This window comes from Tupaia chinensis, unplaced genomic scaffold (assembly GCF_000334495.1).
Source record: "Tupaia chinensis unplaced genomic scaffold, TupChi_1.0 Scaffold146395_1, whole genome shotgun sequence".
Lineage (NCBI taxonomy): Eukaryota > Metazoa > Chordata > Mammalia > Scandentia > Tupaiidae > Tupaia > Tupaia belangeri.
The window spans coordinates 43,086-57,321 of NW_006206250.1; the positions used below are offsets into that span (position 1 = coordinate 43,086).

Genomic DNA, 14,236 nt, shown 5'->3' on the forward strand with positions numbered 1-14,236 from the left:
CTTTAAGTTTGACAGGATTTGTCAGTAAATTCTAATTTCATGTCTGAAGAGCTGTTTTTAATGAAAGCATATTGTTTGCTTAAACCTTAATATATTGGGTTGTCAGAAAAGTCATGATGCATTTTTTTCATAGAAAACATACACAAGTATGTCATGACTTTTCTGATAACCCAGTATATTAAGTGGAAAGGAACAAACTGTGACACTATTCTTTATGAGTGAGTATTTAAGCGACAATCTCAAAGATTAAACTGGAATGTTTCTCAAATACTGTGCTCAATATTCATAAATTCCTACTTTCTTGGAATTTACGCCCTAGGGAAAAAATGTATCCTGAAATATTATTTTTAATTATTTTTGCTTTATCAAGTATCTGTTATATTTAAAATTCTTTTTCACATTTGATATGTGCTTTTTTGTTTATGCAAGTGACAGGAAGTATACCATCATTGGATTAAGGAGCATGTGCTATACATTTACCAGCAGAAAACATACTATAGTGGGTTATTCTTACCTTACTTTACAGCAATCTCATTCCTAATTCTTGGTGTCCTTTATTGTATTTATTTCTCCTATTAGCCTTAATGAAATAAGACTAATAATAATGATGATAATGCCAAGTAAATAAGGGTATCACACAAGGTTACAATATAATCCTATGCATATATATATATATAATATATGTAATATATGTATAATATATATGTAATACACACAAATACACATACACATATAAAACCAAAATTTATACTTTAAAAATATAAATATGTTTAAGTGAGGCATTTTGACTAGGGTTAAAGTGTAAGTTCTTTAAAAAAGTGTACTCATGGGGCCGGCAGGTGGCATGGTGGTTAAGGGCGCTGGATTCCCACATGGCCGACCGTGGTTTGAGTCCTGGACCTGGTGGCTTGCATTCTCTCTCTCTCTCTCTCTCTCTCTCTTTCTCTCTCTCTTTCTGTCCCTCTCTGGTCAAATTGAAATAAACAAATGAATAAATAATTAAAGTTAAATAAAATAAAATAATCCTTTAAAAAATGCACTCAAAAATACATCTGTATATCCTCATGTGTACACACATGCACATATACTATATTTTCATTTCCTCTTCATGTGAACAGTTCCATTTTAATACCCTTGTAATTCAGAAAATTTCCTTGGCTTACAAAACAGATATATTTGGGATACTGAAAAATAAGAGAGAGATATTTCATACAGAAAGTAGTAAGTTCAATGGATTAAAGTTTTTAATAGCACTCAAAAATAGTTGCAGAGGTGTTTCTAGAGGAGATGATCAAAGTAGAGATGTGTGGCTAGTAAATGGGTGTTTGAAATAGGATATTAGAAGTAATTTTATCTCTGATTGATATATTGGGTGCACCATGAAAGTTGGAGGCTGAGATGGAGGGAATAAAATGGTCCACAAAGTGAAGAGATTGAGACTGAAAGGACAAGGTGCTATTCCTCAAGGAAGGGGTCATGCACATGGATGTGGAGATATCTTTAATGTTATCCAACATCATCAAATTTTGAATGTTTGATTAAAATGATATTTTGTATTATTGCATATTATCCACTACAGCAAAATTTGCATCTTATTTCTGTATTAATCGTATATTTTAAAATCAAAATGTTTATAGGTCTGTTTCTCTGCAGGAAGAATAAATTCTAACTATATTGCCATATAGTAGGAAGAAGTGAGCCAAATCAAATCATCTTATAAGGTTTCACTTCTATTGTAGGTAAAAAACAGATTTGAAAGAAAGATCACTTAAAATCATTTTAAACTCAAAGGACATTAAGTGTATGTATTATTGCTTGCTAGGATGCAAATCATTGCCTTTGTCATTTAAATTTAAACAATTGTATTTATTTAAGATTTCACTCACTATTTATAGAGAGCTATATAGAGCTTTTAAGCCCCTATATATTTCTTTGTTATCTGTCACCATGGTATCTAGATATTCAACTGATAGTGCAATGTAAAAATAGCAAGTATGTGGGAAATAAAAATGTCAACCATATCTTTCTCTTGAAATAGGTATTAAAAATCATAAAGATTATATTTTAGGTGTTTCATAGAGTTTGCTGCTGACCTAATTATATAGAATTTGAAAGGAAAGAGGAGAGTTTTTGTGTTTCTACGAATTTATGAGCACTCAGTAGAATATCTATAGTTGTCAAATAAGTAACTCCTTTTTAATAATCACCAATATAAGCCCTGAAGGATAAATAATTAATATATCACAAATATGGGAATCACATTTGCACACAGACAGTAGTGCACATGGACAGTAATGCAAATGATCATAGTGACAGTGAAGTAATAATTAAAATATATCCTTTGCAAGATATCACTTGCAAAGGATATAATAGACTGAGGTAAATGAGAAGGGACTAGAAATGTGTTACAAGATGTTATACTGTGCAGAGAGATCTGGAGAGAAGAGACATCAACAAAGGAGATTGAAAAGGCCCTACCAGTGACAATGAAGAACAAACAAGGTACTATGTGATACTAGGATTTACAGGGAAAGAACAATTCAAGACTACAGTGGAAAGCTATATACATTGCGATTGCTATAACTAGGATAATTATTTTGTTTGAAAAAGAGATAATTAATTAAGTCATGCTGAGTTGATATAATTTTAGGCACAAGCTATAATTAGAGAAACTTTGCATCTTTATAATGTCCATTATCAAGTCAGTCTACATACTACTTATACGTCTTAGGTTCTTTTTGGTTAAATATGGGATATAACTAAATAGATAAATAATACGAAACATGGGACCAGCAGTGAGCTTGATGGCTATATCGCTGGACTCCCAGGTAGTCGACTGCTGTTCGAGTCCCAGATCCTGTGGCATAAAACTCATGCTCCAAGCGTGTGCGTGAGTGCCCAAGATCCCGGGGGTGATTTCATGCTTTCTGTCTCTGTCTGGCGAGTGCACGTGCCCTATAGCAAAAACCTCTCAAAAAAAAAAAAAAAGAAAAAAAAGATAAATAATAGGAAACAGTCAAAGAAAAAGAAAATCAGGAAGCTAGAGACAGAGAAACTTGATGTACAAGTAACAGAAACTCAAACTCAAAAAAGGATAAAGATGAGGTAAAAAGAAATAGACAAATTCAATAATTCAAGAATGTCAGAGGTGCTGGTTTTTTGGGCGTAGGGGTTGGGGGGGGGATGTCACCACACTCATGTAATTTGTGAGTATCTTTCACCATCATAATGCACCAGCTGTATAATGAATAAGAGACTCTGATTCATTTGCCACCCAGAGTTTCTCATTGGCTCTGCCCCCATATTGTAGCTACTGCTGGTCCTGCACATCTTGGTGGCTTCAAATCATAGCCTTTCTCTCATTTTTTTTTTTCCTTTTTGTTGATTTGCCTGAAAACTCCAAATGTTTTGACCACCTATGATATTTTCACAAGTTTGCCTGGAAACACAGCAATGTATTCAGCACACAAAAAGAATAGTTCCATTAAGAATATTAGCCCTCCTTGCAAGACATTTTTTTGTCATATACTGCACAGCATTTTTAATATTAAAATCCTAAATATGAGTTATATATTATGGAATGGGGAAATCAGAGCATAACAGCAGCATTAACAAGGCAAATCTATGGAAGTGCTATTATAAAGAAACATAAGAAATTGTTATCTGTATATTCAGCCAATATATATATATATATTTAGGACCCTTGAAAAGAGAATATTAATATTTTTAATTATAAAAAATTTAAAAATTGGTATCTAAAAGTAACAGTTTTTCTCAAATATCATCCTTAAAATACATAGCTGAATTGATGCAGATGTGAGAAAGCTATTATTTACATAAAGCGATGATAGATAAATTTCTGGGGAAATTTTCCTTTGGTGATCCCTAGAAACCAACTTTTTCGAATTATTGGCTAATGTTTTAATAATAAATGTAGTTGCCTACAGGACAAAGAAACTACTGTATCAACTATTTACAGTACCTAAAAGGAAGATTGCTTTTAATGAATGTAAAGGAATTCAGGTTATACCCCTTGCTGATTCCATTTCAAGAAATCACTGTTAGTATTATGTAGCCACTTACTACATAGCACTTTAAAAACTGTCTTATTCACAGTTTTAAGGAAAATACATAAAAAGCTTTACTTCTATGAATACAAAGTAGAACATATAAAAATTAGATTAATGTGTTTAGATTTTGCCTATATTCCTTAAAAATCTTGAGATTTTTTTTTTTTGAAGAGGTTTTTGCTACAGGGCGTGTGCGCTCACCAGACAGACAGAGAGAGATAGAGAGATAGAAAGCGAGAAATCAACCCCCGGGGGGATGGCCATGCCGCAATCCCTTCTCCTCCATTCTCCTCTCAGGATCTTGGGCACGCACGCACACACGCCTGGTGTGAGTTTAAGCCACTGGGTCCGGTACTCGAACCACGGTCAGCTACATGGGAGTCTAGCAACATAGCCATTACGCTAACTGCTGGTCCCAAAAATCTTGAGATTTTAATCCTTAGAGTAATGCCTTAAATTTTAAATATTTAGAGACCAGCAGATATTGTAATTATTACTTTGCTGGACCCTCATGTAATCAAACGCAATTCAAGTCCCAAAGGCTTAAAACTCATTCTGGGTGCATCTGCATGCACGCCCAAAATCCCAAGAAGAGAATATAAGAGAAGGAATTGCAGGATGGCCATCTCACCTGGGGAGTGATTTCTTGTTTTCTGCCTCTTTGTCTCTCTCTGTCTCTCTGGCAAGCACATGAAATCTATCAAAAAATTTACACATTTATTGATTTATGAAAATTAAATTATACTAGGTATATTAAAAGAAGGTTTTTAAAAATTATTTTGATTGGGGGACCAGCAGTTAGAGTAATGGCTATGTCGCTGGACTCCTATGTAGTTGACAGTGGTTTCAATCCTGGACCCAGTGGTTTAAACTCACGCCGGGCCTACGTGTGTGCATACCCAAGATCCTGAGAGGAGAATGGAAGAGAAGGGATTGCAGCATGGCCATCTGCCGTGGGGAGTGATTTATTGCTTTCTGTCTGTCTGTCCCTCTCTCTTTCTCTTTCTTTCTGGCAAGTACATACACCCTATAGCAAAAAAAAAAATTATTTTGATTGGGAAAAGAGATTCATGCTGATGATGGTATCACAGATGATGACACCTTAAAAATTTTATACCTAAACTGTATCATAAAATACCTCACATATGTGTATAAATACTAATACCAAGATGATTTTACCAAAAGCATTATTTTATTTTTGAGAGCTTTTCACTATAGGGCGCGTACGCTCGCCAGCCAGACAGAGACATAGAGACAGAAAGCGAGAAATCACCCAGCAGGGGGGGGGCCACGCCACAATTCCTTCTCCTCCATTCTCCTCTCGGGATCTTGGGCACATACGCACACGCGCCCAGCATGAGTTTTAAGCCACAGGGTCCGGGACGCAAACTGTGGTCGACTACGTGGGAGTCCAGTGACATAGCCATTATGCTAACTGCTGGTCTCCCAAAAGCATTATTAAACAAATGCATAAAAGATTTTCTAAATACTATTAGCAATTTTGGAATAGAGGAATAGATGCTAAGCATGATTAATGTGATACAAAAGCTAACTTAGTAATAATATCTATTATTTATAATGCAGACATATCACATACCAAATGCACAAAAACTTTTCCTTGTAAAAAATGTAGTAACTAGTGAATAACATAGGTGTGGGTCTAAGAAAAATCATGAGGGAAACTGTGTTAATTTCTCAACATCATTTAGTAGGAAATGTATATGGTGTTGACTTGAGGCTGGTTATGGTTAAATTCCTTTGTTTCCCATTACTGAGTTTGGACATATAATGTGATTTATTATCATGTAATAAGAGGCATTTAAAAGAGTACTTCCTCATATAATTATGATTTTTCTGAGATCAAGGTATCTCACAGGTTTTTGGTCATCAAAAGATGAAGATGAAGTATTATACATGCTATATGACTGAGAAAGAACTTTGGATTGCCTATTCTTTGTTTCTCATATCTGTGTCATACTTTATGTTCATTACAACTTTATGAGAATATATCCTGTGGAGTTTCATAAGTCCTTTCATTTATCTATGTAATTTCAAGTACTAATATCATTATTCTCCTTTTACAAATCTAAAATATAAAATTCATTTCTATATAATAGTCAGGAACAATCAGTGTCCACTATCACCATTGCAAATTGAATAACAATGAAAAAGTTATGATCAATGCAATAGAACAAGAACCAGAAATAAAAGATGCAGGTAATAGAATTACTTGTGAAGTCATGACTATAAAATTAAAATTAAAATAATCAGTTGTGAAGATGCAAATTTGAAAGAGTTCAATAAAATGGCCTGAGTTGTGTCTGGATGCCTGGTGGTTAAGGCAGCCAGATCCCATATAGCTGAGCACAAAGCTTGAGTCCCAGATCTGACAGCTTAAGAAACATGCCAGGCCTGTGTGCATGCCAAGAATTCTGAAAGGACAGAGAGAGAGAGATGAAGACGGGATTGTTGTATGACTATTCCCAATGGGGTGTGCCTTCTTTTATCCCCCTCTCTCTGTCTCTCTATTTTTCTCTGGCAAGAACATAAAGAGAAAAAGAAAAGAAAAGGGAAAAAAAGCTTGAGTTAAGGTCTCTAAGACCATTCTCAGGCTTAATGGTTTACTATAAAGAATCATGGATCTTACAAAAGTAATATATTTTATTGCAGTTTATTAGAGAAAAAGGATAAAGATTGAAATCAGCAAAGAGAAAATTTCGTGGGACAAAGTTGAGGAGAAACCAGGGACAAGCTTCCAGGTGTGCTTGTCTAGTGGAGTCACATGGACACATTTACTTCTCCCTGCAATGCTTTATCAGCCTATGCAGAGTGTTGGCAACTTAGGAAACCACCTGAGCCTTGGTTTCTAGGATACTGTTTAGAAGAGTAGTCACATAGGCTTGCATTGACTACATGTTTTAGTTGAATTATTAATTTCTCTTATGAGAACATAAGATTTTTTAGAGTGAGTTTGGAATCTTAGTAAATTAGCACAGTTGTCACATACTGTTTTAGGCTGGGTTTATTGTGATAAACTACAGACAAGTCCACTCCTCTCTAGGAATTTATTTGATGCCTTTCCCTTTGGTAAATAAAGGATCAAAATTAATGAGAATTAAAATTTATGATTTTTTTACATGTCATTATGTCAATTCTCCTGTTTGAAAACAACCAGTTTGCAACTCTATTGCAATCTGAACAAATCAAATATATACTTACTAAGCATTTAGGTATATATAAAGCACTGTCCTCATGCTGGGAATTTGTATGTACTTTGCAATTGATTTAGACAAGAAATGTATCTATAAAATTAAAGAAAACATAAGATTATTTTAGATACCATGAGATAAAATACAACAGTAGGGAACCAGCAGTTAGCGTAATGGCTATGGCGCTGGACTCCCACATAGTCGACCACGGTTCGCGTCCTGGACCCGGTGACTTAAAACTCACGCCGGGTGCGTGTGCGTGCGTGCCCAAGATCCCGAGAGGAGAATGGAGGAGAAGGGATTACGGCGTGGCCATCCCTTGGGGGGTGATTTCTCGCTTTCTGTCTCTATGTCTCTCTCTGTCTGTCTGGCGAGCACACGCGCCCTATAGCAAAAACCTCTCAAAAAAAAAAGCAACAGTATATACATCATTAATAATATCTCATTTTTATTTTGTGTTTGGTAAACAGTATATATTATTGCAGATATTTTAACAAACCTACATATTAGATTTAATCATCCTCATTTTGTATGTAGACCCTTACACTCAGTAAACTCAAGTATCATTCTGGGACATAAAGATAATACATACCAGAATTTGGAGTTTCTTACTATTCTGTAAAAAACCCAGGTCCTATGTCCCAGTGTATTTAAAAATATTTGTGGTGAAAAAATGCAGATCCTATTGTGGATCAATACTTTCATAAGCCACAATAAAGTGAATTACTACAAAAATTTAAAATTTTAATTACATAAAAACACAAACATGAATGTTAAGATAACCAAGCATGTACTATGGAAAAGGTGAGGTACTTGGCAGAAGAGATTTCATGTTTGCTATATGGATCCAGCTTTTTACATAATCATTTTGTGTTGATGAATAAATTCTTCATGTGATAAATAAAATGATTCCCAGTTTAAAGTTGATCATCTTATTTCTAGCAAAAACATACATATTAACATTTTCTCTAATATTACTTTAACATACTATAAATATTGTGCATCATTGCTCTCTATTTCAATTCTTTTAACCATATTATTGTCATATAACTCATGTAAGAATGTGGTGAACCGAATTCCATTTTCTAGATAAAATAAGTAGTAGATATTCATAAGAGATTTTGTGCAAAAAAATTTGCAAACCCCGTAAAGTTCAATCATTGACTCTAAAGAGACTCTGAACTAAAGAATACCTGGTTTAAAACTTCTCTATCTGAATATCATTGTCATTTATTGAATTCTTTAGATAAGTTTTCCCTCAAATACCCTAATTTGCCATTCCATTTAATTTTTGCAGTTTATTTATTTATTCCTTGAGAGAGAGGGACAAAAAGAGAGGGAGAAAGAAAGAGAGGTAGCACTCTCAATAGGGTTCTGATACTGTGATCCACCCTCAGCCTTAGCTCCAGCCTGTCCTTGATCATAGGCACACGTATGTGCAGCATACGTAGGTAGGTCCTGGATGGAGACCTAGAGTCTTCTTGTGGGGATTAGCTTTGCAGAGTGTCATGTTTTACCTCTATGACACTGTGGCCCCTGCTTCATTCCATTTACATTTTATTTTATTTTATTTCATTTTATTTTATCTTATCTTATTCCATTTAAATTGTGTGCATGTGCACATGCTTGTGCGTGTATTTTTTTATATTGTCATTGGCAGGGGACAGTGAGAAAGATGCTGCAATTGAATTTATCATCACTTCTAACACTGAATGACACTAAATAGCCATTGTCAGTGTGATAAGACCATAAAAGGAATAGTTGGTCAAAACTAATATTCTCTCTAGTAAAATTTTGCTACATTTGTCAGTTTATTAGGCTATTTTCTTTTTGCTAAACATCTAATAAGATATAGTAAGAACACAAACATTCGTGCGTTGAAAACATTTATTGCAAATCTTCTAAATGTTAGTCACTAGGCAGTAATCAAGTCATAAAACATGTTTTGATGATGCTTACATATTAATTAAATGATGAACAGAAGGAATAAATATTCTGCCTTGGCTATTAGGAGGTGATATGTTTCTATGAGTGAAATTGGACAGAAACAGTGAGGCAAGGTTTGTCAGGGAAAGGGAGCAGTTGCACTTTCAAGGCAATTGTTCTGACCTGAAAGGGTGATGGGAAGAGAAGCTGGCAAGTGTAAATGCCCGATGGTGAGAGTCATAAGTTGAAGAGTATTCAGATTGACTAGCATGGAGGAGTGAGGGTGAGAGCAGCATAAGACAGACTCAGAAAGAAAAAAAAGTGGAAAGGGTAGAGACCATTGTGAGAAATTTTACTTGAGTGAAAAATAGAATGCATGATTTTCAATAAAAGAGTAGAGTGTTTCCACTTCTTTTTTTTCCCTTTATTTTATTTTCTTATATTGTTTTTTACATTCAATCATTGTATATATGTATAGCACAAAAAATGAATATTCCTATCATGAATGTACTTTGTGTTAGTCCATGCAGAGATATTACTGTACACATTATCAACAAATAATTTTACATTTTTGTGTCTATTACAGGTTTTGTTTTGTTTTGTTTTCTCCCTTGATTCCCTTCCTCCCACTATTCCTATTTCCCACTCTCCTCTCACACTGTCTCCAGTATCCACAGTGACTCTACTTGCTTTAATCCCTTCCGATCCCTATAATAAAGTACAGGTAATTGGTATATATTAAGTAGGGACATACAATGCCTCTCTTTCATAGTTTGGCTTGCATTGCTTAGCATTAAGGCTCAAAAGGTACATCCTACAGGGTGTTAAGTATTAAGATGAATATGGAGGCTATTACATTAATAAAGAAGAGATGATAATGACTCATTTTAAGATGAAGGCAGGGAGGGTAGTAACGAATCATCAGATTTTGCATTCACTTTGAAGGCAGAACCAAGAGATTTCCTGAAACATTAGATGTGGGATATGAGAAAAACCAATGGATCAAGTATGATTCCCATATTTTTTTAATTGTCAGAGCATGTGTGCACTCACCAAAGAAAGAAAGAAAAGAAAGTACTCCTCAATTGAGTGTGGCCATAGTATAATTCTTTTTCCTCATTTTCTCTATCCTATCAGGATTTGGGATGGATTCACATGTGCTGGATGGTTTTCAAGTCACCCATGCCAGCATTCCAACCTTGGTAGGCTAATGGGATCCAGCCCTCTATCCATAGTTCTTACTGCTACTCAATGGGCCAGCCCACATTTGAGATTTCTTTTTTTTAAAAGAATTATTTATTTATTTAATTCTATTTGTTATTGTTATTTTTTGATTTGACCACCAGAGAGAGAGAGAGAAAGGGAAAGCGAGAAAGCAAGCTTCCAGGTCCGGGACTTGAACCATGGTCAGCCATGTGGGAATCCAGCGCCCTTATCCATCACACAGCCTGCTGGCTCCTGAGATTTCTTCTTGACATAGTCATCTTGAAGGATAACGTTCTCATCAAAGTGAACTAGAAAAAGCAGGTTTAAAGGAAAAGTCAGGAGTTCAGTTTTAAAGTTAAGCAGAAAAGTCTGTATCAGAACTGCCAGAAAGAAAAATCTAAAACTAGTTCAATTTAACAGGTTTATTGAGCAAAAGACACATTTTAGAAAAGGTATTTCTGACTAAACTTGATTTGGAAAGATTCACCCCATCACATGTGCAAATACTTATAGACAGAAAAAAGAAACTGACATACAAACTAAGAAAGTAATTCAAAACCACCCTGATTGTGTACAGCTAGCATTTGCCTTATATAGATGTGATTTGCTCAGTTGGCAATCTGTGAATGGTATCTCAGCTGTTGATGGGTTGAGGCCAGTTTCATGGTTACTAGAGTTACTCACAGATTAAGTTACAATTTACAAATTCCTTGCACAGCAAGCTAGGTTGCAGTTCAGTATTTACAGAGAATGTTTTAGGTCTAACTTATCACCCAAGTATGGAAGACTCCTTAGGCTAATATTGTTTAGTTTAACAGGATATAAGTTTGACTATCAACAGCAGATAGAAGAAATAGAAAACCATAGGATTAAAGAATACTACAAATAATGCAAGTATAGGGAGAATTAAGCTCATGAGTACATAGAATTATTTTTTTACACAGGAGTCATGAAAATGTCTCTTTCTAATATATTTTGAAAATGTATTACAACCTATGTAATTCAATATTAACTAAGTGGTTATATATAAAACATAAACTTTTTCTTCCATTATTCTTGTGTATGCTTTCAGATAGCCATTGTCAAAAGATTACACTTTGTAAAGTAAGACAATGTATTTTAAAATGTTTTGAATCAAAACTAATGTTTTTGAGAAATTAAAGTTTCTTCTAAAATTAAAATTATTTTATCCTATTTCATACTTTATGAATGCATCAGTTATTTGATCTAAAAATAAAATAATCTCTAAGGGCTTAATTTTCTTGAGCTAAGGTTTTTAAAAGTAATGGAGATTTTCAATTAGCAATAATCATGCCTCGGATAAACCTCATTGGCTACAATACTGCTACTGCGCAAAGCTAAAAGTAATGGAGATTTTGTAATTCAATCACACAACTGCTGCTACGGTTTAAATGTGCCCTCTCCCCAAAAAAATCATGTGATGAAATCTGATGAGCCACTGTAGTGTGGTGTTAAGAGGGTGGAGACTTATCTCATTATGGTGTTGAAAAGCAGGGCTTAAGGAGGTGATTAAAAGACTGAGGTCATGGGTTTTTAAAAGTAATGGAGATTTTCAATTAGCAATAATCATGCCTCGGATAAACCTCATTGGCTACAATACTGGTACTGCACAAAGCTAAAAGTAATGGAGATTTTGTAATTCAATCACACAACTGCTGCTACGGTTTAAATGTGCCCTCTCCCCAAAAAAATCATGTGATGAAATCTGATGAGCCACTGTAGTGTGGTGTTAAGAGGGTGGAGACTTATCTCATTATGGTGTTGAAAAGCAGGGCTTCAGGAGGTGATTAAAAGACTGAGGTCATTATTGTGGAGGCATTTATAAATGACTTTTGGTGAATTTTTTTAAAGAGAGGAAATGAGACAGACACATGTTCATAGATTAAGAATCTTATTCTTTATCTCTTTCCATGTGTTGCCTTCTGCTATGTTACTCACTAGCAGGAAGAGAGTCACCAAATAAGTCCTCTATATCTTGAACCTTCAAAACCATGAGCTAAATAAACCTCTAGTATTACAAGTCACCCACTTCCAAAAGGTGTTAAATTATTGAGCAATAGAAAATAGACTGAAGTAACAGTGATACCATGTGTTTCTCTCTAACACAGTGTTACATTATTTAATTTTCATTTCAGGATTACCCAGAATTTCAAAATTATGGAAACAGGCAAAAACATATATTTAGAACATTTATTAGAATACAAGAGTCATGAAGATAGAGATTTCTTTTTTATACATAATTATCCCTATCACATAAAAGATGTCCTGGCATAGTAGCCACTTAATAAATAATTGTTTAAAAACATGAGTAATTTGGGGCTAGCAGGTGGTGTAGTAAAGTGCTGGACTCCCACATGGCTGACGTGGTTTAAATCCTGGACCTGGCAGCTTGAAAGTCATGCTGGATGTTAGTATACGTGTGCCCAAAATCCCAAGAGGAGAATGAAGAAGGAGGGAGAGTGGTGTGATCATCCCCTTGAGAGGTGATTTCTCACTTTCTCTCTGTATGTCTCTCTCTGTCTCTCCATCAAGCACATGTGCCCTATAGCAAAAATCTCTCTAAAAATACATAAATAAAATTTTAAAAAGAGTGAATAATTAAGATTACTATCTAACTCAGCTGCATTTTAGTCTTTGCTAAAACTGCAGCTCAAAAGCTTATCATTCCATTAGTCAAAATGGTAGTGGAAACCACCATTTTTAATTGATGATCTATAATTTTCTTTAGCATTGACAAGATTGTCAATATTTTAAAAAAGTGCATCAAAGGGACCAGCAGATGATGTAATGGTTACATCACTGGGCTCCAACATAGTCCACTGAGGTTTGAGTCCCAGTCCCGGAGGCTTAAAACATGCTAAGTGCGTGTGTCTGCATGTCCAAGATACCAAGAGGAGACTGGAGAAGAAGGGATTGTGATGTGGCCATCTCCCATAGGGGGTGATTTCTCTCTTATCTCTCTCTGTCTCTGTCTGTCTGGTGAGCACACATACCCTATAGCAAAGATCTCTCTAAAAAAATAATCTTTGATAAAGAAGCTTGAAACATTCCATCTTTAACAATGGGAGGAAAATAATTGGAAAATAAATCATCTTTAACTTTAGGAAGGAACACAAAATAACCTTAAACAGCATTACTGCAGAAAAAAAAAAGGAATATGTCATGGCAGTTATGATACTGAAAACACACACACACTGTTTCTTATAATTTCTGGTAAACTCTGATTGTTGTTGCTCCTTTCTGACAAATGTATACTAAAAAGTGATCTAGCAGCTAAAAACATGAATATGTCTCTAATGTTCGAAAACGTCACATTTTAAGCAAATATCAATCAAATTAAAAGCAATCCATTCAAAGAATGATAATATTTTCTGTATAACAATAGTGAAATTTAAAATGTTCAGAAATGGTTGAATTAGCTTATTAAATTATAGGCACAATTTAATTGAGGTCACTTCTTCATAAATTACACGGACTATTTACATGACCAATGTGTATTCAAAGAATCAAACAGAGCATTATATTTGCTGCTCCAGGGTTTTGGATGTTATTTAAGTGAGAGAGCACAGTAAAATTTTGATAATTTTAAAGAAATATTTAGGTATCTGGTGGTTTAGATTGTATAGGTGACCCACAAATAAGTGTAAGGAGGCTATGAACAAATTAAAATAAAAGAAGAAAGAAAAGTCACATTGTACATATTTTCTTTTCTGGTTATTAAATCAAGGTCGGTTCAGGACAGTGTAGCTATCACTTACACAATAGTAAATAAAGATACCACATCCTAAGAAGAGATTTTAAAGG

At 34.6% G+C, this 14,236-nt stretch overlaps 1 non-coding gene and 1 pseudogene across 1 annotated transcript; both read right to left on the bottom strand.

The window, feature by feature from the left end:
- Window positions 1-11,625: 11,625 nt before the first annotated feature.
- On the bottom strand, window positions 11,626-11,771 carry LOC114006229 (U4 spliceosomal RNA). The gene has a single exon (XR_003547983.1). It is a non-coding gene; the product is annotated as a U4 spliceosomal RNA (small nuclear RNA).
- Window positions 11,772-11,927: 156 nt separating this feature from the next.
- On the bottom strand, window positions 11,928-12,049 carry LOC114006230 (uncharacterized; annotated as a pseudogene).
- Between the last annotated feature and the right edge of the window lie 2,187 nt (window positions 12,050-14,236).